Raw genomic sequence first — 27,578 nt, 5'->3', positions numbered from 1 at the left:
TTCTGTCAAAAAGTTTAATTTTAATTTACAAAAAAATAAATTGTTATAGGCACAGGAGTGGCTGTGTGGTAAGTAGCTTGCTTATCAACCATACGGTTCTGGGTTCATTCCCACTGCATGGCAACTTGGGCAAGTGTCTTCTACCATAACCTCGGACCGACCAAAGCCTTGTGAGTGGATTTGAAAGATGGAAACTGAAAGAAGCCTGTCGTATATATGTATGTGTGTATATGTTTGTGTGTCTGTGTTTGTCCCCCCCACCATTGCTTGACTACTGATGGTGGTGTGTTTACGTCCCCCGTAACCTAGCGGTTCAGCAAAAGAGACCGATAGAATAAGTACTAGGCTTACAAATAATAAGTCCTGGGGTTGATTTGCTCGATTAAAGGTGGTGCTCCAGCATGGTCGCAATCAAATGACTGAAACAAGTAGAAGAGTAAAAGAATGAACCGTATGCTGAATTTAAGAACGAAAGAAATACGACTCCAGTATAACCACACTCCTACATACTACTAATTTAGTGTACATTAATACTAGGAACTAAATGGAGATTAAATTGTTAGCTACAGTTTAATAATGAAATATTAAACTAGTTTAGAATAATGATGATATGACAAATCACACAAATTAACCGTGTTAAGCTGTAGGAAAGTGGTAAATAACATATTGGTAAGCACTGACAAAATACTTTCTGGGATTCAGTTACAACTCTTTATTGAGGGTTGATTTAAACAACTATAACCCTTTCCTCAATTCTGTTAGAAGTTAAGTAGTAGACTTGTGCATATGCTTTCACTTTACTCATTTTCTTTTCATTGAGAGAGAGAGAGAAGTCAAATATATATAGTCCTTACATATTCTATAAATAATTGTGCTTAAGGAAACTGCTACTTGGGTTTGGAAAATGTTTACATCACTGTATATTGAACTCTGACCATAAAGTACTTGAGTACTAAATCATATTTAGCGTATAGCATATCTTTACTCCCAATAAACCTTAGTCTAATTTTAGCCTACAAAGTTCAACAAATAAGATCAGCATTGGTGTACTGCTTCTACTACAGTGCTCATGTAACACTGACATCAGAATATTGTTTAGGTATATGGGACTGTGTGTGTGTGTGTGTGTGTGTGTGTGTGTGTGTGTAAAGGTCCATTCCAGAAGTTTTGAGACATTTTCAGGAGAGACATTTATTAATTTCAAAGAAGTACAAAACTTTAATCTCCTTCAAAGGAGGTTCCTTTTACATCAATACACTTGCTATAGTGCTCCAACCACTCTGTGAAGGCACCCATGGAAGTCCTCCAAAGTGAAGATGTCCAGGACTCTTGTCACAGCCTTATTCATCTTCTCCTATAACTTGCTGATCAACCAGGGGGCAAAGTCTGGACTGAAGGACAGTTTTGATATCTACCTCTGTCAAGTAGTTGGTTACCAGGATGGAATTGTGGACCAGGATGGTATTGCCCTAGTGCTGGTACTCTGGCTTTTGCAAAGAAATCTCTTCCTGAACTCCCTCAAAACCTCTGCAAAGTACTCTTTGTTGACCATCTGGCCAGAAGGAATACGATGGATGTAGATGATGCCCTTGTCAAAAAAGGGAATTATCATGAGACTTTGTTTTGCCTGGCTTCCTGTACCAGCTAAAAGCAGATGCACTGCATTTGCAGATTAATCCATAAGCAGGCTGGAGAATTTCATAAGTTTCTGTAACATTTTTGCCCAGTTTAGCACTAAACTTTATTGCACAGTAAGCTTCCAAATTGTCTTCATGCTATGATTGCATTCTGCAAACTAGTCATCTGTTACAGCTGTCTCCTTCAATCTGGAATAAGATAAGTTGATAAGTCAGCTTAGTATAGCAATGATATATACTAAAATTACAGTAATCTAGGACAGTTATAACTGCCTCTCCTAAAAAAAAGCCTCAGAACTTCAGGAATGAATGTATCTCATATAATGATAGTCTCTCATAGTCCATGAAAAATTATTCTGTAACTTCTTGCTGAACATCCTGCAGAAGTGATTTGTTTATAGTGACCAAATGTATGTACTGTACATTAGCTCACTCATTCTATCAAATAAATGTTCCCTGAACAGGTGCACAGTGTGTCACATGTCAGCTCTTTTACTCTTTTACTTGTTTCAGTCATTTGACTGTGGCCATGCTGGAGCACTGCCTTTAGTCGAGCAAATCGACCCCAGGACTTATTCTTTGTAAGCCTAGTACTTATTTTGTTGGTCTCTTTTGCCGAACTGCTAAGTTATGGGGGTGTAAACACACCAGCATCAGTTGTCAAGCGATGTTGGGGGACACAGACACAAACATATACACACATATATATATATATATATATATATATATACATATATACGACATGCTTCTTTCAGTTTCCGTCTACCAAATCCACTCACAAGGCTTTGGTTAGCCCGAGGCTATAGTAGAAGACACTTGTCCAAGGTGCCACGCAGTGGGACTGAACCTGGAACCATGTGGTTCATAAGCAAGCTACTTACCAAACAGCCACTCCTACGCCTAAGTGTGTGATGCTTACAGCACCTAGGTTTCCCAAGTGGTCACCCATCTAAGTACTAACTAGGCTCAACGTTGCTTAACTACGGTGATCGGACGAGAACCGGTGCTTTCAACATGATATGGCCGTAAGCTGTTGAAGTAATCACAGAGCAATATGAGATGAAGTGTTTTGCTCAGGAACACAAAGAACTTTCTGGTTCAGGAATATCACACCGTGGGTACAACACCCTAACCATTAGGTTATGTGCATCCCCCCCGCTCCATCTTGGACCACATTTAAAAGAAGACCATCCAACTTATGAGCAAAACTATACTCACAACATTCTTCAACTACTAGTTCACAGATTTGCAATTTGTTTTCTCTGACTTGTACCATTACTACAATGTCCTTGCTTTCTGGACAAGCCAGCTCCATAGCTTCTCAATTCAAGGCCATTCATCCTCCTCTATTTCCCCTGCAGTTGAGGCCCTGACATTAATAATGGGTCAGAAGAAATGTACCACTTTTCTTTCTTACAACGTTGTCCCTAACTTGTTATCTATGTGGACGCTGCACTCCTGCCACATGACTAAGCAGTCAGTTTCCTTCTCTCTCTCACCTTCCACCCACTACCTGGCCATTTAATCAACTACATCTCTCTCCCAGTAAATTAGATATATTTTTATATACATTTATATATTTATATATATTTTTTATAGCTATTAAAAGGAGAAGCAGAACCTATAACTCTTTCCAAGGCTTCTGAAATTAGTGGAAGGAAGGAAAACAAATTTATCCACAGAGTGGAGAAATAGCCTGAAAGCCTATAATAGAGTGGCTTCCACTAAAGAAATCTAAGAACAGGTTTTGGTATTAAACTGAGAGGTGGATTTAACCCTACTATCCTAATGTAGGAATGTGCTTGCTAAGAATATTCACAGTTTCTATCAACTTTAACTCGCAAGGTTATAGTAAAAGACACTAGCCCAAAGTGTCACACAATGGGACCAGACCCAAGACGATTTAATTACAGATATAAAAAAGAAACCCTTCTAATACAGTCATGACTCAAGTTATATTACATATAACAAAATGTGCTTGTATTAAGTATATTTAAATGGTAAAATTTACTAACATCTCTATGGTTTTAACCTTTTTATTGTAGAAATCAGATATATCTACTCAAAATTTCATTATTCTTAACTGAAACCTATCTTTTGTTGAGGAATGTCATGTTTGAAACTATTTTTTTGTTGAGATTATCAAGTTTAATGAGGGAATGTAACCAGCAGAAAAGTCCAATAGTATTCTTTTGGTAGATAAACATCCTTACTGGAATAACCATGAAATTTAATTTTGCAGTTAAAGAATTAAATTTAGTGCTGGAGCAGTGCCTTAAAGGGTTTTTTAGTCAAAGAAATCGACTCCAGGACTTATTCTTTGTAAACCTAGTACTTATTCAAGTGGTATCTTTTGCCAAATTGCTAAGTTATCGGGACGTAAACACACCAGCATTGGATATCAAGTGATGGTGAGGTAGGGAGGGACAAACACAGACAAAAAGACATAAGTATATATATATATATATATATATATATATATATATATACACACACACACACACACACACATACACATACGATGGGCTTCTTTCAGTTTCCGTCTACCAAATCCATTCACAAGGCTTTGGTTGGCCTGAGGCTATAGTAGAAGATACTTGCCCATGATGCCATGCAGTGGTACTGAACCCAGAACTATATGGTTGGGAAGCAAGCTTCTTACCACACAGCTAGGCTAGGATTGCTTAATTTGTTTGAGGCTACAACCAAATATTCTTCATAACACTATTTAATAGACCAGATTTTTATAAAAAATATATTTTATTTTTCACAACTTGTTATTTTGCAAATTCTTTGTAATTTTAAATTTGTAATGTCTCAAAGCCTTGTGGTAGGTATTTCCTCATAAAGCACAAGTTTTTAAGGAGTAAGTCATCATTTTTATGGCACTTCAACCACACCTTAATTAATTCCAGGCAGCCAAATGTAATGAGGTGCACATGTGTATGCAAGTGTGTGTATTTAATTAGTCTAAATGGTCTCACAGTGAAACTTTCTGAGTCAAAGTATCTTACATTTGATAATTCCATATATGTAGAATGATGCTAATCACAGCATGAGAAGACAAACTGAAGTTAGAAATTATAGGAAATATTAGGTAAAGAGAGAAAAATTTTAAATATAGTATTCAGTTCTAAATGCTAATTCATTAAGTTTTCTATTAATGCGGAAAATGTTTGAGAAATCAAAGATTTATTGAGAAAATATACTATTTGGCAGAGTTTCAAGAATATGTTCTCTGTACTGAATTCAAGTTGGATGAAAGTCAGAAAGTAAAGGGAAATGTTTGATAAATCGCTCTATTTTGTCCTTCCTTTAAATTGTTTCACCAGAATCTGACACTTGGTAAATTGAAAGTATGAGCTCTATTCTAATAGAATCTACTATCTACTGACTCTCCATTCTCGTTGGTGGTCATAATCAGTAGCTGATCTTCATATTATCTGAGCCAAATATCTAACCTTTATCCCAGGTCAGACATTTAGCAGAAAAAACTTCATATTGTAAACATCTCATCATTCTTGTTTACTAATAATTGTTTAACCTGGTATGATTTCCACTGAGAAAGAATCTCATCAAATTGTTGCTAAGTGACTCAAACCTTGGCATTGTATCTAGCTTTCTCCTGTGCTTTATAATCATCTATTTGAAAGATCAGAAGAGCTATCAGGAAAGATTTTATCTGGTTTCTTAACCTGCTAGAAATAACAGCAAAATCTCTTTCAAATGGCATCCTTCTGTCTTAAAAAAAAGTATATGTTGGAAATGTAGTCCAAGAAACACTATGCCTGTGTCATAAAACATTATGACACAATGAAGATAGCAGAATGAATTTCTGAATAAAAAAAATAGACAGAACTACTCCAGTAATTAAGTAGAGACGTTTGAAAATTTAGAGAGAACGATTTTTATTGGTCTTAGTGGTGGTGGTGGTGGGGGATCAAATCAAACTTAGATGTCATTGTTCTATGACAGCAACTTATCTCAAAAGAACCATTCTGGTTGTTGCAATATATGTCAAATTATCAAAATTTATAAATATTAAGTCATTAGTTAAGCATTAAAAAAGCAGAACGAATGAACTTTCATATACAAAGCAGAACAACTAAATAGAGATGCTGTTGCAGTAAGAAGGTAGAAACACTGTTGGTTAATTTAGAAAACCTCAAACTATTTCATTAAGCATTATGAGACAAATACAAAAAATAAACAGGATGACTCCAGCTCATGTTGAATGATTTAGAAAGTAAATGTCATAAAGTGGAATAAATTCAACGGCTTCAAATGCTAAAATGTTACTCAAATCAAAAAAGTATATATAGAAAGACATGTAGTGTATTATATTATATATTGATAATTAAGGGGAAGAACTGCCATTCCAAGCCACATTTGAACTCAGAACATTGAGAAATCTGACTTGAATTTCTACTAGCTTGTTAATATTTTTCTTTTCAATTATATTACCAATTGATTCTCCAATGCGATATGAAAATATATTGTTTTTATAGTTTAACATGGATAATAAAATTTTTTAATTTTTTTTTTTTTACTACAGCAAAGCCAGAGCAGGAAGATTTACAAAGGAAGGGAATTTTGAATTGTACTATAAAAATTTAGGAGTACCAGCTAGGTCTATTACATAATGATGTCTAGAAACTGAAGAGGATGCTACATTTGAGAAAAATTTACTGAACTCAGGTAATTATATTTTCTGTTATTTACAGACAGCAGTTATACAACTTGGTCTCTTATTGTAAATGACTTATTTTTATTTAGGTATTATGACCATGTACAAACACAGACTTGTTTTCTGAAGAAATCTGTTGACCAGTTAACCATTACCATCTAACCAATTGTTGTCTTTAGTACAATATGTTTTGTTGCAAGCACTTAGGCCTGATATATAGTCTCAGAATAACACCTATAATCGCTAGTAATCACAAAAGTTCAAACAGATGACTTTGTTTAGCACACTTATATGGGGTAATGTATAAGTCAGATGTAGTCTCTGATCCATCTAAGAAGAGAGTAACTTTGAATAAGAACTACTTGGTCTTTGACAATCTATCCAACTCTTTCCAGCATAAAAAAGTGGTCATAAAATGATGATGGTAATGATGATGACCTTATCATACAAAGGACCTGTATAGTAGCTTTTCCTTAAAATTTATCTTGATCCTTAAAAAAAAAAAATTCATCACCATGGTTGTCATTATATCTGTGCCTTTTGTCTTATGTCATATCACATTGTAGTTAGGAATATAAAAGGCATCTCAGTATTTTAAAGTGGGATGTCTTTTCATTCTTAATATTTGGTGAATTGGCTGAATTAATAAAGCACCAAACAAAACACTTGGCAGTTTTTAAATGCACATCATTATGTTGTGAGTTCAAATTCTACCAAAGTCAACTTTGTCTTTCATCATTCTTAGGGCAATGAAGTAATTACCAGTGAAGTTGATTTAATCAGCCAACTACATCCCTTCCTCAGGGTTGTACCTAATTTGGAAATCATTTTATCTCTACATTACTGTATCAAAGAACTGTTGCTGCATGTACATGCATAAATTTGTGAATATATGTGAGAAATAAATTCAAATAAGATATGCACATGTTTTTTTTAAACTATATATGTGTGTATGTGGGTACCCATCTATATGCACATGCTCCTGTGTGCTGGTTTTTGTTTTGTCTATGTACTCAAGACATGATACACAAAAGCAAAATAGTGAAAAAAATCTTGCAACTTCTAAATAGTATACCTTCTTTTTTCTTTATATATTATCATTTTCTCTTTTGCTATAAGCCATTTCTACTAGATTCTTTTACTTTATTTATGTTATATACCAATACCATTAGATGCAATTTATAATTCATTTCTACTTTTTTCTTTTTTGTTAGTCTATTATTGACTAAATTCATATTTATAAATAGCAGATGGAGCACTTTCCTTTGTGATAATGAGTTCCCTAGTCATGAGATCCAGTTTCAGTTCTTTTACTACAACCATCCACCTCCCTTGTTTCTTAGTTAATGATGCTGAAGCTTGTATGTCAGCATTGGGGTTATTCATAGTGTTTATTTTCACTATTTTGTTTTCAAGAGTATGTTTATGGACAAGTACTCAATTCACCCACCTAAGTAGTTTCTGTTGTATTACTCTGTAAACCTCATGAGATTCTAAAGGGAGTAGGAGTAAAGTTTTATAATTATTTTCTCAAAGCTATATACTACTGCTACTACTACTACTTTAGAATGCTAAATATAAGTTTTTAATTAGTTACATGCTTCTTTTCCTCCTTGTATTCTATGTATACTTTTTCCTAATCTCATTTGATTTTTTTCCTTACCTCATATTATTTCTATGTAAACCCACACACCTTGTGTAACCTGTGTTTGTAAAGTCCCCTTCACTTAGGGTCCCTGTGGCAAATGAAATAATAATAATGTTATTGTAGAGTTAGAGCTATCCTAAAAAGCAAATTTAATGCAAAAAAAAAAAAAAGATTGATGCAACCTATAACTTAGCTATACCTGTTGTGACTACAGCTTTAACATCATAAAATGGTTCAACAAAGATCAGTAAAATGATACAAAAATACACAAGCACTTCACACTGCATCATATGCATACCCTAAAGTAGATGTAAATTGACTATATATCTCACGAAAGGATGAAGGATGTGGACTGATGCAGCTGCAACTATCTTCAAAGATAGCAACTGTGGGGGTAGATGACTATCTAAAGAACATCAATGACTAGATGGTTAAACTTGTTGGTAAATATGAAAGTTCCAAAAATGATATACTCAATGTTTGACACAAAGAAGTATGTAGAGGAATTAAAAATGAATGAGACTGATGCACAACTAGATGAAACAGATGAACCCACTGTAATAGTAAAACAGATAAAACCACAAAAGTGAAATAAAATGGAATTTCAGTGTTGCAAAATACATGAAAAAGGAAAGCATTGCTTGGCAAATACTCTACAAGGGCCAGGAATCCTGATGTAGATAAAAATATGACTTATCAATGGTTGGCTGCATCTGGACTTAAATCGGAAACAGAGGGTCTCATAATAGCAGCTCAGGATTACTATCTACCCACCAGAAACTACCAAGCAAGCATTCTTAAAAATGGTGTTGATGCTGTTTGTTGCTTTTGTGATGCAGCCAGGAAAACAACTATCTCATTTCTGTATGCTTTCAGCTTGTCTCAAATGAATATATTAATTACCATGGTAGGACTTGGCCAGTATTTGCACTACATTCATCATCATCATCGTTTAACGTCCGCTTTCCATGCTGGCATGGGTTGGACGGTTTGACTGGGGACTGGTGAGCCAGATGGCTGCACCAGGTACCAATCTGATCTGGCAGAGTTTCATGCTATAAGTCTGGACTCCCATATGAAAAAAACTGGTGGGAACATAAACCTACCAAAGTAGTAGAAAATAAAAATATTACCATTCTTTGGACCTCAATATCTAAACTGATTGTGCTGTACAGGCCAATAGATGAGGCATTATGGGAAAAAGATCACATTGATAATATGTGTCTGCTTGTAGATATGTCAATCTGAGTTGACTGCAACACTTCTGTAAAGGCATTTGAGAAGTCAAATGAATATAAGGACCTTGAAATAAAAGGTCTCAAAAATGTGACATCTAAGAACAACCTGTGACCATCAGAGCTTTTGAATGATACCAAGTAGTGCTCTTAAACACTATAACCAAATACCAGGAAACCACAAAAAATTGTTCTCATGAGTATAGCACATCCTAAGAAAAACATTGTCATCTTGAAAATACTTGATTCCCTTGAAACTCTTTCATAACTGAAATTTTAAAAATTTAACAGAATCTTAGTTTTCAGATTCTGGTCTCCTTCCTGTACAATAATAATGAAATTATTGTGTATAGTGCTCATGTGCACTACAACTAATCAAAGGTGCATGTATAGTACATAGAATTATGTACAAAAGTCAGGAAAATGAACAGTGTAAGAGTCATGATATACATGTGTGCATGCATATGGAGGGGTGATATCAGGTGTAGTGTTGGCGAACTTCAGGAAGCATGGAGGTTTTAAAGGATGCAATGTCTCGGCAACTAACAACTGATGCAGGTAGTTTGTTCCATGCTTCAGCAACTTTTGAGTGTGAAAAAATGTTTCTGAAAGTCATGGGAGCTGTGCTGTTTTCTGACTTTGTAAGGCATGCTCACATGTATTGGATACATGGAACTCAAAAAGGTGTTCAAGGTAGTTGTTGGCACGATGGTTAATAATTTTGTTGGTGTTTACCAAGTCAGTTGCCAGGCATTGGCATAGATAACACCCATAGTAAGTGGCTAAGTATTCCACAGACATGTGTAGTGTCTTTGGAGTACTCAACCATTTAAACCAAATTCAGTGAGTCTTTGTAGTTGAGTTGATTGAACAGCTGAGCATTCATGTTCATAATAACAACAATTAAAAACTGGAATTATATTTTGTTGATACTTCAGATTTTTGCCTCATTGCATTTTGCTATGAATTGTGTAAAATTGATAAGGTAAAACTCAAGAGTAATAATAGTGTAAAACCAGTGTTTTAATTTTTATTATCATGTAGATACTCTCTCTTTTTCTCTCTGTCTGTCTCTCTCTCTCTTTCTCTCTCTCTCTCTCTCTCACACACACACACACATTTTATATCTGTGGTTATTTCTGTTCCCTGGTTTCAAGCTAATATCCAGGAGTTTAGATACAGTGATTTTCACCAGACTTTTGTAGTAGCTGAAAGGAAAAACATACATTATGTAACAATTGAAGTTGTTTAGTAGAATAGTTATAAAAATATTGTAGTAGGTAGAAACACAAACAATAAATAGAAAGTTGGTTAATAGTCCAGAAGATGGTTGGTGCTGCTACCTGCTGTCTACTTTTTGATTACTTTTTTCTTTTTTTAGTTGATAAAATTCCTCCCAGAAGAGCTATATTCATCACTTCTGAGGTTGATGCCCGCCTTCTGGTTGTGTTTGTTTTGCTTTATGATTTCTTCCATACTTCTTGTTTTTAGATACATCTGCATGATGAACTATACAACCTCCCCCCCACTGTTATTGCATGGTCTGCTAGAAATAGCAGCTAACTCTATCTCAGTTGCAACCTACTGTTATTTTCCTTTGCATTTTTGAATTCAAAATGTAGTAAGATTGAGTTAAATTTTTATACCTTCTGGATTAATGAAATAATAAGTTATGTAATGGTCTTAATTAAAACGAGTGTGCTCGCTCTTTCAAAATTTCTGGCCTTTTGCCAGTGCTAAAAATCATCTTTCTCCTCATTGTTATGAGGGTGGTGGATTTGCTTGTGCCACAATAATAATAATAATATGGTAGTGTATTCTATATTTAGTCATTACCTTCCTTGTTTTCCTGTCTAGTGTAGCTAGTTTGATTAGTATTTAATTGAGAATATTGAAATTGACTTATTACTGGGATGGCTAGAACTGATATTATTTTTGTATTTAACTCTGTTTTAATAATAATAATAATAAGAAGAATCTTTCTACTAAAGGCACAAGGTCTGAAATTTGGTGGGAAGAGACTAGTCGATTACATCAAACCCAGTGTTTCACTGGTACTTAATTTATCGACCCTGAAAGGATGAAAGACAAAGTCAACTTTTTTTTTGCTGATAAGTTAAGTTCCAGTGAAAATAATAATAATAATAATAATAATAATAATAATAATAATAATAATAATAATAAAGAAAGTGGACGTTTGGGAGAGTGTTTTGCCTGGTTCTTTGCATTCTGACTTCAAATCTGTCTCATAAACTTCACATTGCATCTTCCTGAAGTTAATAAAATAAAGTACTGGTCAATTATGGGAAGTGATTTAATCAAATATCCTGCTCCCCTATGACTATAATTTGTGGCTTTCTGCCTATAAAATTATTTATTATTATATGAAAGCATCATAACCATTATCATTATAATGTGGCAGATGCAATAGTGTGCCAGACTTTGTATTTAATATCATATGTTTGTATAAAAAGTGAGGTCAAAATCCCACTAGAGTTGACTTAATTTTTCATTTTTTGAGTTAGTTAATATGAATACCGGTAATATATTGATTTCAAATTAATTGTCTATACCATTTTGTTACAAAGTTTTGGCCTTGTTTTAAACTTAGAAATCAATATTAAAGTGGTGGAATAGCAGTGACAGTAGTGTACTGAACTGAATGCTATAACCTACATAATAGTTCATATCCCTATGTTCTGAAGTCAAATTACACCAGTTGAATTTGCTCTTTCTTTCCTCTAGAACAGCTGAATCATTGTGCCCTTCTCTCAGGCATTAATGTGTGTAAGACTACATTAGCAGGGTGTCCTTTCGTTTTTAAGTTGTAATGTGTAATTTGGAGATTTGGTTGCTATTTCTGGCAGGTCAAGTGACTACCCAGAAGCCTTTTAGAGTTAATAAAATATGCAGTTGTCAGGTCTCTGTTAGTTTAATTGACTATACCTACCTCTATGAATTTATAAGTTTTGCTCAAATGTGTAAGCAAGGTTGAATGGTGGAGTGATAGAGAGTGCTGAAGAAAATGTTCTTAGTGTTTAGTAATGTTCTTTTATGTTCTAAGTTCAAATTCCACAAAGTTTAACTTTGCCATTTATACCTCTATAGATTATGCAGTATGTATTTGTCATATATTGAATTGGACCCAATTGATTGTATCTCATTCCTATAAGTCGTGGCTTAGTGCTGACAAAAACAAAACAAACCATTATTATAACAGATAATAGAACATACACTTGGCTGCTTTGTTGAATGCAATTTAGAATTTGACTTTCCTTTTCATCCCCTCTGGGGATTCATCATTGATGAGTATGGTGCAGATAAGTAACTAGTGAACTTGGTCTATAACCAGTTTCAATTCTCAGTTGGATGTGTTTCTTTTCACTTATTCGGCTAATGACTCTAAGAAAGGCATGAACACCACAACTTTCAATATCATCACCTTTAAGTTTCATACTTTTATATCAGAAATCATCATCAGTATTATTCCTATTATGTGCAGTGTTACTCCTATTATGTGCTCTGAATTAGTGGGCCTATGATTAAATGTAATCCAGCTATGACTTGACCATCTCATCTTTATTTCAATTAGTCTATTTTGGCTAGTTTATCCAATGTATCCATCTTGTTTAAGCTATCAGGGTATAGTGAAAGAGATTTGGTTACTATTTCTAGCAGGCTGGACAAGAGAGTTTCTATATTATTGTGTAAAAACTCTCTTCTATGAACAAATGGTTGAGTTATAGATCAGATATTTAATGTTACATAGTTTGTTGTCTTGCATTTGTATGCTCAAATCTTCTCAGGGTAAACTTTGCATTCATTCCTCCATGGATTATTAAAATATATACTAGTAATATTCTAGTGTCACATCATTCAACTAACTTCTTCCTCTCTACCCATGAAACTGTTGTTAACTAGCTGAAAGATGGTTTTACATCTTTCCATTTATACTATACTATGTATTGTTATATATCTTGCCATTTATATTGTTTTGTGAGCATGTCCTTGAAGATACTTAACTCTTTTAGCTTTCAGTCTATTCTAGTTGTAAATAGGTAACATAAGTGGCACAGTTCACTACTGTAAACAGCAGCAGCAGCACTGACAAATGTTATGTTTGTTTGCATATACTGAGTTCAAATCTTGTCACAGTGCACTTTGGAGAGGTTATGGGCTTCATCAAACTGACCTATTTTATATAGCATGAGGCACGTATGCATAAAAATAATCTTAAATGAATTCTCTTATGACCCCAATTGGTAATGGCACATACCACACACACACACACACACATATATATGTACAGAGATTTTGTTATCATAGAAATCAAGACACTGGAATTAGAAATAGAAGACATAAATAAAATTGTACCTGTAAGTTATTTTGCTACAGGTAATTCAATATACCTTATCCTCCAGTGTTATTCCATAGAAGACTTACCTCTGTGATCTTCAGTGTGTTTATGTAATGTTAGGTGGTGCTGTGTCAATTTGATGTTTGCTCTGTGGCTATTTTTTTTTGTTATTTTTCTTTGTTGTTCCTCTTGAGTTCTCTTGTTTGTGCATGTTGATATTTTCAAATGAAATTCGTAAGCTATGATTAATTTGTCATTTTCTGATAACCATTTATGGTCTTTCTTGTCTTAATTTCTACAAACATTATGCTGTGATAATTTGTCATTTAATATATAACAAGAACATAATGGAAGTCTGGTGTTTATTTTGGTAGCATTAAGTAGATAAACAACAAATCACTTCCCTACCACTGGATAGTACGTTAGTCTATGACAGAAGACTTTCTTATAAGTCTGTTTTTCACTGTCCAGATGAGTGGTTCCCAGTTGGGGTCCATATAGTTATACATCGATATTACACAAATGATTTTAACAATCTTTTTAAATATAATTCTTTATAATATTTAATTATACAAATATAGCAAGATTTTTTTTTACACATCAAATGACTAGAAAGGTCATCTGAATAAAATAGGAATCAGAGGGGTTCGCAGACAAAAAAGTGGTTGAGAAACACTGCATGGAAGTGGAGACTATATAAGCGAGTATAGGATTTAAACAATCTTTATTAACTGAATAATTTGTTCAAGTTTCTTATTGATAAGTTATATACTGATATTTTTATAGGCTGGACTGAACAAACATCATCATCATCATTTAATGTCTGTTTTCCATGCTGGCATAGGTTGGATGGTTTCACTGAAAACTGGCAAGCTGGGGAGCTGCACCAGATTCCAGTTTGATTTGCTATGGTTTCTACAGCTGGATGCCATTTCTAACACCAACCATTCCAAGACTATGATCTCACTTGGCTTGACAGGTTTTCTCAAGCATGGTATATTGCCAAAGGTCACTTGTCACTGCCTCCATGACATCCAAAATTCGAAAGGTGCTTTTTACATGCCACTGGCACGGGTACCAGTTACACAACACTGATGTTAGCCATGGCTATGATTTCATGTGGCTTGATGGGTCTTCTCAAGCATGGCAGATTGCCAAATCTATTTGAAACACTTGTTGTCAGATGAGTCATACTGATGAGATTCAAAATTTAAATCAACTTAGTTTTTCAGATGTGGTAAGTAGCTTGCTTACCAACCACATGGTTCCAAGTTCAGTCCCACTATGTGGAACCTTGGGCAAGTGCCTTCTACTATAGCCTCGGGCCGACCAAAGCCTTGTGAGTGGATCTGGTAGATGGAAACTGAAAGAAGCCCGGCGTCTATATGTATGTATATGTGTGTGTGTGTGTGTGTGTGTGTGTGTGTGTGTGTGTGTGTGTGTGTGTGTGTGTGTGTGTGTGTGTGTTTGTGTGTCTGTGTTTGGCTCCCAAACATCACTTTGACAGGTAGGTAAGATGTGAAACTTCAATCTTGCAAAATCATATAAATATCTGTACAATCCCCTATCTGCAGACAAAAAAATATGAATATGTTGTGATAGATACATGCTATAAATTTATTTCAGAATTCTCTGAATATATTTCACTGAGGTAATTGAATGATTTATACAAAGATAGTCTATTCATCACTATCCTCTAGTCATTTTGATTCTCATCATATTGTCTACACTTACTGATCATTAATCTTTACTATAATAGTGGCCTTTGTTCCTCTGAACTTACTGGCTTATTTCCAGCCAACTCAGACCTACTCTTACTTATTAATAATTATTAATAGGGTGAGGGATTGGAAGAATCATTAGACCATTGGACAAAATGCCTTGCAGTATTTAGTTACAGCTCTTTACATTTGAGTTCAAGTCCCACCAAGGTTAACTTTGCCTTTTATCCTTCTAGGTTAGATAAAATAAAGCACCAATCAAATACTGGGCTCAATTTAATCTATTAACTACCTCTAAATTTCTGACACACAAATGATTATTATTATATTGTCTTATTAGAGCGTATTTTCCCTCCAGCTGTTGTGGAAGGGTTAGCTAGTTCCATTGTATAATTCATTGCCACTATTTTGATCTTACCCTGAAAATTCTTGGCTTTAACCTCACTTCTCTTATCCATGTTTTCTTAGGTTTTCTTCAATCACTGGTAATATTTACCACCAGTTTTTGACATTCTTTCAGTTAGCTCTCATTCTCCATTCATATTATAGTTATAACAGTGCAGTTAACTCACATACATAGACAGATGTTTTAATGTTCAACCTCTCTGTCAACTTACTAGTGCTCCTCCTTTTGGACAAAGTTGATTCTATATTATGGTAGTAAACTTACAAGCAATAATATTAGATTATATTGAAATAAATATGTTAATAACTGAACTATTAGTTTACTAGACTTCCCCGAAATCTTGATAATTTTGAAAACTAAATAAAGCACATTGGTCTACTCTTACTAGAAACATGGTCTTTAAAGGGATAGAGATAGTTTAGTTAGTTGGGTACAGACATAGAAGCTAAAAAGTTATAGTTTGTATTCCATTAATGGTGCTGCACAAATCTCTGGAAAATAAGTTTAATTCTCATTAGTTTAGTGCGCCTATCTGTGATAGTTACTATATGGAGATGTAGTTAGGAAGAGCAAATTGTGGGTGCTCCACCTGCTCAGTTTGTTCAATGGCTTAGTTAAGAAATAACAGCTTAGTGCTACACTAGCACTTAAATGGATTTTGTTGTCCCATGCTCTCCCATGTGTTACTTGTTCTTATTTATTTTGGCAATCTCTTATAATCTCTAACTAAATACTTAAATGTTTAACTGGAACAGAAGCTTTACAAGAAAGTTTGTTCTTGCTTTTATCTCTGATCTTAGCAAAATTACCTGGTATATATTTAGGGATAAGACGTCAAAAAGGGAAAAGTAAAGAAAAAGCAAAACGCTACATTATTTAAGAATAGGTTTTTCTCTTGTAAATTTTCTAAATTACACAGTTTGTCATCATCATCAACCTTTTTTATTGTATGTTTGTATGAGTTAGATGAGTCAGTCCTCATCATATTGCTGCTATAGTGACTGGAAATTATGTGGCAATATTTTACATACCAGACATGTATATAGCAGTGATGATTTTATGGCTGGATATCCCTCATGGTTCCAACCCAGAATAGAGACAGATAGTAAGAAGATAGAAATTTATACTGGAAGTTAGTGTGTGAAAGAAGAATTTGATGCATCTTATAAACATTACCTCAGATATTTTTGTTGAGTAATAATATATAGTAAACCCTATTTTTTGTTATTACAATATGGGTACATAGGTCAGATATAGTAACTTTGTTGTAGTGTGTAAAAAGCAAAAACCAGAAACAGCTACTATATTTAAGTAGATGAATGTATTCTCTTAACTCATTCTAACAGCTACATGGTACAATATTAGTAAATAAACAATAAGCAGGTAGATAGTCTGGAGAAGAGAAAAAAAAGGATGAATACAAATACTTGTTTTGCTAGTGTGGTGAGGAGAGTGAGAATTTCTAAAGTTTCATTGTGAATGTGTATTTATATTCACTGTTGGCAAATTAGATTATTAATGCTATAATTTATACACCAGAATATGAGACTAAAGTGGTTGTTGAGTTAATGAGGAAATCTCTACATGGTTGCTCAACATGCTAGAAATAGTAATATCTCCCTCATCACATGATACTATTTTCAAAAAGAAAGGAAACTTGGATAATGTAGTCATATATACATACAAAAAGAAGTGATGTTCAGAACAGTAACACTACTCTTTTGTAAGCATTAATGTTTTGGTATATTGTTGTTTATTCACTACACTGGGCAATGAAAAAAAAATTCAGTTTCAAAATGGATGCTGATAGATTGAGAATCCCTGCCCTAAATTGTAGAGAATCACATTTTTTCTCTTACCAAATTGTTTTAAAAGCTTAGTTTGTTGAATTTCTGGCAGAACCTTTTATTCTACACTGCTTTATTTCTGTCAGAACCCTCTATTCTATGTTATGTCATGTTACCATCTAGGTTATTGATTGACCCTAGATCATCAGCCCTAATTGAATGGATCTATTATGAAAAATATTTCAGTGAACATCCTATCATTTTGTATATTTTTGTATATCTTGTTTCTCTTACAATGTATGCTTCTTTACATGTTCTTACATTGCCTCAGTTCACCATCCATATATCAGGATTATATATCTTATCAGTTGGAATGTTACTCATATCCCATCTAGTGATATCTATCTCTTATTTGCTTAATGCCATAAAACTGGGGTTAAACACTGGGCCTTAACAATCTCTTGAACCTTAGGAGGTTCATTACACTCATTTCTTGCAAGTAATGGAAAATTGATTACATATTGGGTGATATGATACCTGTGAATTGATGTAAGGGGGTACAGATTGGCTAAGGAAGGCTTGCCTCAAGGTAGTTGATTTAGATCAGTGGGTCTGAACCATTTTTTATCTTTGGACCCCTTTGATTCTTATTTTACTTGGGTGGACCCTCATGGCCATGTGATGCTTATAAAAAGCCTATTATATTTTTATACTTAAATATCTTAAGGAATTATGTAAAAAAAAATTATTAAAATATTTTCTGTGTTGTAGAAATAAAATTAATTTATTGCACATAAATTTTAACAACAAAATCTTATATGGACCCCAGTTGAGAACCACTGATTTAGACACTGGATTTGCACTGCTTCTTCAAAACAAGGGCATAACAATCTCCAACAGTACCAAGATACAATCACTGTATATACAAAAGAAAGTTTTGTATCACACTATCTGCTTACACAAGCAACACATAAAACCCTCAATTCTGTTATCGCTGCTATATCTAACAATCTTTGATGATCTCTCATGAAATTGTTATATATGTCAAAACTGCATCCCAAACACAAGGCTTTCATATCAAGGTTCAAAATTACTTCAGCTCTGATCAATTTTTGATCCACTACAAAACCTTAGATTAATCCACATTAAAGTACACAAACATTTTAGATCACATCCATCGAAAGTCTATCTGGCTAATTGGTGAAAATTTACTTACCAGTTATATATTGCAGCCAGTAGTTCATAAATGCACTATTTTTTTCCATGTATTTTTTCTACTGCTTTTCTAAACTAGGAAGCAGCATACACCTCTTTGTTGATCTTGCCCAATCCATTTACTTCTCTTCTTGTCAACTCAATTGTATTTCATCCTCAGAACTCTTTGATAATTTTCCAAATTCTTTCTTACTTGAACTCCATCCCTCTGGAACTTTTTTCCATGCTAATCAAAACTGCATATTCAGTGAAAATTATAGCAGTGACTGTTATATTTGTTCTTGTAATTATAATACTTTTATATTATCTTCTAGATTTAGAGATAGTTTTTAGGTCTATTCTTTTTACTTACTTCAGTCATTTAACTGTGGCCATGCTGGAGCACTGCCTTAAGAAATCACCCCTAGTATTTATTCTGTTGGTCACTTTTGTTGAACCACTAAGTTATGGGGATGTAAACACACCAACATCAGTTGTCAGGTGAGGTGGGGGATAAACATAGACCCAAACATATAAATATATATGTGTGTATACACACACACACACACACACACACACACACACATACACACACACGCACACAGAGGCACATACACACGGCAGGCTTCTTTCAATTTCTATTGACCAAATCCACTCACAAGGCTTTGGTTGGCCTGAGGTTATAGTAGAAGATACTTACTCAAGGTGCCACGCAATGGGACTGAACCCATAACCATGTAGTTGGGAAGCAAGCTTCTCACACAGTTACACCTGCGCCTATATATGATAAACATTAAGCCCTTTGATATTTTTACATTGTGTACAGAAACTGATGTAAACTTGAGCAGTGATTTATAAAATAAATTTTATGAGTTTAAATAGCAGTATATTATGTTTATATAAGCAAAATGGTTTAGTTGATATGATATCAAGCTTCTAGTATATGAGTTATGGGTTTAAATTCATTACATGTTGTATTTTGATCGTACAGTCAATTTTATGCTGTGTCACAGTCAGGAATAATTGCCAAAAGTCAGTATGGCTATTCATTATTGGATACATCTTATATAGAAAAGTTAAAAGCAAATGACTCCATTCATGACAGAAATTTGTGTGAGATAAATAAATATGTTTATAAATAGTGCAAAAAATTATGGAACAGATTATGGAAGTGGTTAGTATCACATCTATATTAATCTTTTGGTTACTCGCTAATTCAACTTCAGTGATTTCTGCCATCATCATCATCATCATACGTCCATGTTACATGTTGGTATGGGTTGGACAGTTTGACAGGAACCGATGCATTCAAGGACTGCATTGAAATTCAATGTCTGCTTTGACATGGTTTTTATGACTGGATGCCCTTCCTAATGCCAACCATTACAGCATGGACTGAGTGCTTTTTTTTCATGCCACCTACACTATGTAGTTTGCAACAGAACTATGAGCCCTGGGATAGGTGGTAGGAGACAAGGGGATTACTAGGGTGGTGGTGCAGAGCAGGTTCCTGCAGAGAGATTTGCATGGCTACCCACACCTGGTATGAAAAATAAAAAAAAAATGGGAGAGAGAGAGAGAGAGAGAGAGAGAAAGAGAGAGAGAGAGAGAGAGAGAGAGAGAGAAAGAAGAGGAAATGATCAATAGGTGTAATGGTGCAGGATGTAATGGTGTGAATTTATTTTAAAATAGTGTGCTCTACATTTTTAGTTCTCTTAATATCTCTAATCTTATGTGTCTCTAAACATCTTATTACTGTACTGAGTAATGGTACCATTGAAATGCATTTTGTAATCTATAATTGAAATACATTTTATAATCTGCTGACAATCTGTAATATCTGTTATGGAATACACACCCTTTGCTCACACTAAACCAGCTACTTAATCTGAGAGAAATTGTCAGCACCCTAGTTATCTGTGGGGATGTTTTGTGCTTGTATCTTGCTGTTTATCATTGAATTTGATGAGGAATTTAGATAATCACTATTCAAAGTGGATTTAATTCAAGATATCCTTAGATTCTTGGAAGGATTTCAAGTAATAACTTTCAACACCCAATTATAAACAATTAGTGCCAGTGTTCTTATTTAAAACAAAAAAACAAATATATTATTTAACTCTAAATATGTTTCACTGATCTGAAAACAACAAAAGTTTTCTGTTATATAATGGACTCGAAAAACTGCAAATGTTATTGAACATTGTAAGCACCAGTTTGAGACAGGGTTAAAAAACAACATAAAACATCATGCCTACTGATAACTCAAACTATACTACCTCATTTAAGATGGAAAGGCAGGTGCTCTGTTGTTTTATTAGTAACATGGTCATATATATTATTGATTATTTCATGATTTGAATCTCTAGCAATAAATAATAAAAAAAAAAAAACTAAGTTTTTATGAATCTTCCAGACATGGAGGTCTATTTAAGTTATATTTTTGCATCTAATCTTAAATCTTTTTCAGAATAATAAGGATCTCTGGGACCACTGAACTTTTTTTCTTGCTAAAGATATGGTTTTAGGACAGGAGTTCTCAAATGGGGTCTATGTGACCCTTTTGGGTCCATATAAGATCTTGTTAAAGTTTATGAACAATAAATTGGTTATGCTTTTACAATACACAAAATATTTCAACATTTTTTTATACAATTCCTAATAATTTTTAATTATAAAAATATAATAGGATTTTTTTAAACATGGGAGTCCAGTAAAATAAAATAGGAATCAAAAGGGCCTTTGGGGGAAAATGGTTGAAAAACACAGGTCTAAAGGAAGGTGCTGTACTAATAGCCTTCACAGGCCCTCCACAAGGAGTGAGGGTAATGTAGTTGATGCTTCTAATGAAAAGCTGCAAGCTGATGACTACAGGAAAGTGTAGGCTGGAATGGAATTTCAGAGGAATGTAGAATTATGTAAATTAAAGACAAGCCCTCACTCCGGATGCTGGTCTATCACAAGTTATTTTCAGTAGGAGGAATTAAGAATAATAATGAAACATTTACTGTCAAATTTATTATTGGGCTGCATGTTCACTGGCCCTTTAGTGTATCATCATCGTCATCATCATTGTTTAATGTCCATTTTCCATATTGACATGGGTAGGACAGTTCGACAGGAGTTGATTAGCTGGAGAACTGTCCAGGCTCCAATTGTCTGTTTTGGCATGGTTTCTATGGCTGGATATCCTTCCTAACACCAATATATATATATTCAAATGTATATATATCATTGTTGCCAGTGCCACCTGACTGGCTCCTGCGCTAGTGGCACGTAAAAAGCACTATTCAAGCGTGATCGTTGCCAGTGTTGCCTGGCTGGCTACTATGCCGGTGACACATAAAAAGCACCATTTGAGCGTGGCAGGTGCCAGTATCGCCTGACTGGCCCTCGTCCAGTGGCATGTAAAAAGCATTCACTACACTCTCGGAGTGGTTGGTGTTATGAAGGGCATCCAGCTGTAGAAACTCTGCCAGATCAGATTGGAGCCTGGTGCAACCTTCTGGCTCGCCAGCCCTCAGTCAAACTGTCCAACCTATGCCAGCATGGAAAGCAGATGTTAAACAATGATGATGATGATGCTGATGATGATATATATGTTCAAATATGAATGAGAAGCACCCCGGGACATATGAACAGTATCAAACATACACAAGCTATCTGTTTTGCCAGTTTGTGGGCAGGCTGCGATTATAGGCATAAAAGAATATATTTTCATCAAGTAAATTGACAAGTTTTGGCATGCCAGTTTTCAAACTGCTTCAGAATCTGGAAGTCTGCTTTAAATATAGATGGGCTGTTGACAGACTGCCTATGTATCTGTGCATTAGTTATTACAGAATATTCCATTAGATAAATATTTGTGATAATGTAATTTTGGCCTAATCTCAAAATGACTACATTTAAACTAGAAAGACCTCGTCAGTTAAAAATATAGGTATTAAGTCATATTGTAAAATTTAACCTTCATTGAAGATTAACTTATGGGTCATTTCAAATTTTGAAACTTGAATTCTTGAATGTTACTGCAGGTGTTTTGCTTCAATTGTTATTGCTTAGTCCCAGTGAGCTCAGTCAAGCAGATCTTATGATCAAAATTATTCTATTTGTGACCTTCCATTCTTTTTAATGGTATCTTGGACTGAATTATTTTATATGTACTTCTCCTTTTTAAAATGATAGGATCTGATTTGAGGCATTTTGGTCGCTATTTCTAGCAGATCGAGTAACAATGTAGAGGCTTCAACTGACTTAGCTTCAGTTTATCTAGCAGAAAAACAACTTTCCAACCTTATGGAAAAGTTACTGTGATTCATTAGTGAACTATCCAGATGTAAGATTGTCTCGAATCTGAATTTGCTTTACAGAATCTGAAGCTAATAGCAACTCACAAAAGATACTGCAGATGTGGAGATGAAAGTTTAAATCTTACCGTTATAACCATTGCATATACCATAGTTTAACCCCTTAGCATTTAAACTGGTCATATCCAGCCCAAATATCCTACCTGTTTTATGTTCAAATCAGACAGATCTGACTTCTCACATGTACCCAATAATGTTATTCTAAAAATGCATAATCACATGATCAAAATCTTGAAGCTGTGAGATAATGAATAATAAATTTAAACCACAGTGTGAATAAATAAGCATTATATTTGACAAAGTAATCAATGTTGAAGGGTTAATTCAGTGTATCTACCTGACAAAGAGACAAATATGCTCTTCTTATATTCCACAATTGAGTGGTTAGCTATAGAAAGGGTATTTGCCTACTTAGAAGCTGGAGCTAGAAATAAACCTCAAGAAAACACCTAATTCGAGGGTTATATTTTCATTTACATCTCAAGAAAGGGAGGGTGCAAATGACATTACATCCATGAATCATCATCATAAACTACAGAATTTTTTCAAACAAGAAGTAGTATGTGGACTGTTTATGTTAGATAATAAGTAACTTTGCGAGAAAAAAAGTAGAAGTTTGGTAGAAGCTATGCATTATATGTAAGTCAATGTGTCCTCCACCAGCATACATGTTGTAGAAGAATATTTACAGTATGATACATAACTTTAAGAGACTATAAAAAGAGTCTAACAACAACAAGAGGGAACTAGAGAAAAATCTCATTAGCTACTGCATAATTGTTTTCTTCAGCTAAAGCTGAAGAATTCTTAGAACATGAGAAACTAGTAAAGATTTATTCTGAAACATTGAATACCATATGAATAAATGTGTACTGAAAAGAAGATAATTAGCAAAAATGTTGACCAAGGTTACAAGTTGAACTTAGCAAAAACAAAACTACAGGGACACAAGAACAAATGTTACAATGACAGGACAGTTGTCAGTGGTAAGAACAGCAGAGAATGTTGTGAATGGACTAAAATGAAAGTTAACTGATAAATTTGCCTTAACTTTGTCATGTGAAGCATTAAGTTAAAAAAAAACAAAAAAACTGTTGACCATGAAACAAAAGAAGAATTAAGAATGAATGTTTTCTAGTGAGTTAATGGACATAATTCTGAAAGTAGCTGACTGCAATACTTTGGGAGTGAAGAACTACAGAGGTGGGTGATGTCCTGTTATTTAGTATTTTAAAGACTATTCAAACAGTAAATAACTATTTACTAAAACTGGAGATCGTTAAGGAATACCATTTGCCCCCCACCCCATTAATACTAACATAATATTTTGGAGCTGACTTGCTAAATTAAGTAATTGTATCAGATGGTTGAAAAGATAGAAAATTTACCTGTAAGTAAACACTAGGTATTTATACATAAATTATGAGGTATTCAATGGAACTAAACTAAAGCATTCTCCTGATATTTGCAGTTATACATCTATGGTGTGTAAAATGAATGTAAAGATAGTCAAAATATATCAGGTTTCAATCTGACTATCATCTACAAACATTGTATTTGATAAAAAAAATTCCCTAATGTTTTTTTTTCTAAGTAGATATGAGAGCAAGGAAGGTTATGAAAGCTATACAATTTCAGCTTTAATTGCATATGTTATTATTTCACAATATATTTATAATCCATCTATTAGTTGTATAATCAAGATCTTGTCATCTGTTCTATAAATGTCTAGAAGGGTTTAAAATAGAGTTATACAAGTTATAGATCAAACTCACCAAGTAAATATAGAAAAGAACTCTTAAAAAAATCCATCCATCTTTTTTGTATTAAATTTTTTTGAAAGAAAATATTAAGAATATAAAATTCAAACTAGTTATACTATTGAAAATCTGAGTAATTATAAATTGTGACTAAGAATAACACCTTTTCTTTTTACATATTTATGAAGAAAGAGTCTCTTTACATTCACTTTCTCTTTCTCATAATTCCAAAACCTCATTCACATATAGAATGGTTTGTATATTTCTAATTTGGTAATACTACCGTTTTTATATACCCCTATGTCTCTGATCTACTGGTTTCTCAATCCCCAAAAATGTGCATCACCATATCTATGACACTATCACATTTTGACAGTCTGGCTTTGCAAAGAGTGGCTGTATAGGCAGTTTGGCCTTGCAAAGGGCAGCTATATTAATGTTATTGCTTTCCAACACCAGTGCCACAAAGATAGCATGCCTTTCTGGTCAATCTGTTCCCTCCTCTGCCTAGTAACATTATAACAAGCCATTGAGCCAGGTAAATGCTGCAGTTCTTGTATCCTAGTGAATATTTTGCCACAACTTGTGATAAAAGAAAACCAATGTGATTGTTGATAATCCAGACAGTAATCTAGCTTCTATACTTTTAACTTGTTGACATTATTTTGAGGAACTACTTGCACAAGATTTAAGTCTTAATTACCTTTACTGGTAGCATTCTTTAGTTGGAATTGGCTAAGCACAGGATACTGATTTTATAGCTGCTGCAGGAGCTAGCTGCTAGAAGTCTACAATGTGAGATATTTCTTGTTGGTATTGGATGACCATTGACCTTTGTAATTTTATCTAGCTTTTTAGACAGGTTTTGTTTTTAATCTTATAGAGTATCCAAAAATTACCCTCTTGCTGAGTAAGTTTGACTACACATGGATTGTACTGGCTTGTTGTGTGTGTGTGTGTGTGTGTGTGTGAATAAATGTATACATGAAAATATACAGTATTTTTAAGAAACATATTTTAGTATCATCGTGAAAATATATTGTAAATAGATCAGAATATTTGTAACTAAGAGTGATGGGTTAGCCAACATGTGTTTTGTCTTCTTAAAACTCATCAGGCCTGCTTATCTCAACTTTCAGTTACTGAAGTTATGAAGAGTAAATCTTCTTAGGAAAAATATAAACAAATTATTCTGCTGTAACATAATTTTCATAGTGCAAGCCTGACAGACTAGATTTATTAACAAAAGCACTAACACAGCTTTGTTTTGAATAAATGCATTTATGTAATCATATGGATTGTGTTTAATAAGCATATCAACTGTTACTATGACAATATCCCATAAACAGCTCATTTCATGCATGCATTTATTGTAAACAAAGCTGTGTCGATGCTTTTGTTAATAAATCCTATTTATTCAATTTGCTCCATGTAGATGCCAATGTACAAGTAATAATTTGTTTCTGTCTTAAAGAGATTTATTCTTTGAAACTTTAATTCTTTGACTATGAATTGTGATAAGTAGTTCTGATGACTCTTAAATGACTCGCATGTTAGTTGAGCTTTTATTTTTAGCTACCAAAACTTCTGTAAGCTGGTTGCAGTATATTTTTATAAGACTAAATATATATTTATGTATTACAATGAATTGTCAATCCTCTTCTTTTCAATGAAGGAGCCTCATATAGGAATTTGACTTGCTAGAAATGACAGTCAGATCTACAACCCACACCTCACAATCTTAAAATAAGAAGAACACATTAGATAATGTAGTCCTACATACTTTTAAACAGATGGAATGGTCAGGGCTGGAATACTTTTGATCATAGGTCAACTGATCAGAATTGACTTGGAGCTAAATGAAAATCATTCATAATAACAACCACAGTCATAAGAATATAAGACCAAGTAGTTAAGCACTACTATTACTGTTGAATTAATACAATTGTTGTTGTTGCTGTTAATAACTGAAATAACACAATATTTCAACTATATATAAATGTAAGACAACCGCTTTGAAATGCAGTGTTTATTTTAGATCAATGCAAGGAGCATAATCAGTGTGTAGCGTTGCTACATATGGTCAAAAGTATTCTGGCTATGTCCATGTCATATTTCTTGCGGGCATCACATATTCAATTTATGTTATCCAATGCAGTCTTAGATACCATCTTTTCTTAGATGGTAGTGTGTGATTTAAGTGAAATTTGGTTGTTATTTCTGGTAGAGAGCTTAATAAAAGCTTCCTTGTTGGCTCATCAGCATTGTGTCTTGTGTGATTCATAATTTTCATATCTCAACTGGAATTTATAGCATATACCACTTGTTCCAATATTTCCCCATTTGTCTTTGAATTGTTAATTTTGTATGCGTCTAGACTATGTCTATCACAATCTAGAGGATGTAGGAATGTTGCCAGACTACTGCTGCTGTTGTTGTTTCTTGTGTAGTAAAAATGGAAAGAGAAAAACAGAAAACTGCTTTTATTGCATTCAGTAAAACTATTTGTTTGTTTTTGTTTGGTGTCTGTTTTTCTATGTTAGCAAGACAGTAATTGAGAGAATGTTTTACAGCCAGATGCTCTTCCTGATACCAACTTATTCCAGGGGAATTTGAAAGCATAGATCTAAGAGACAATTTGTTGCTAGGATATGTCAATATAGCCTCCTCCACAATAGCCTCCTCCATAAATAATGATGTCCCCATTTGTAGTTGTAGCTTAGCAGATTTTATAGACATGCATGCACAGAGAGAGAGAGAGAGAGAGAGAGAGAGGGAG

The 27,578-nt window shown here is 33.9% G+C and overlaps 1 protein-coding gene and 1 non-coding gene across 14 annotated transcripts in view; one reads left to right on the top strand and one right to left on the bottom strand.

Annotated features, from left to right (window-relative positions):
- LOC106869124 (sorbin and SH3 domain-containing protein 1) overlaps window positions 1-27,578 on the top strand; it is a 482,929-nt gene that overhangs the window by 120,798 nt on the left and 334,553 nt on the right. For all 13 annotated transcript variants that reach the window (XM_052968338.1, XM_052968340.1, XM_052968337.1 and 10 more), the window contains exon 2: window positions 6,193-6,335. The gene's annotated coding sequence lies outside the window, so the exon portion shown is untranslated. The remainder of the gene's footprint in view (window positions 1-6,192; window positions 6,336-27,578) is intronic.
- Window positions 2,550-2,668, bottom strand: LOC128247927 (5S ribosomal RNA). Its single transcript, XR_008264270.1, has one exon. It is a non-coding gene; the product is annotated as a 5S ribosomal RNA (ribosomal RNA).

Source organism: Octopus bimaculoides, chromosome 5 (genome assembly GCF_001194135.2).
Source record: "Octopus bimaculoides isolate UCB-OBI-ISO-001 chromosome 5, ASM119413v2, whole genome shotgun sequence".
NCBI lineage: Eukaryota > Metazoa > Mollusca > Cephalopoda > Octopoda > Octopodidae > Octopus > Octopus bimaculoides.
The sequence above is the reverse complement of the archived record's forward strand: the minus strand, read 5'-3'. Positions and strand labels throughout refer to the sequence as shown.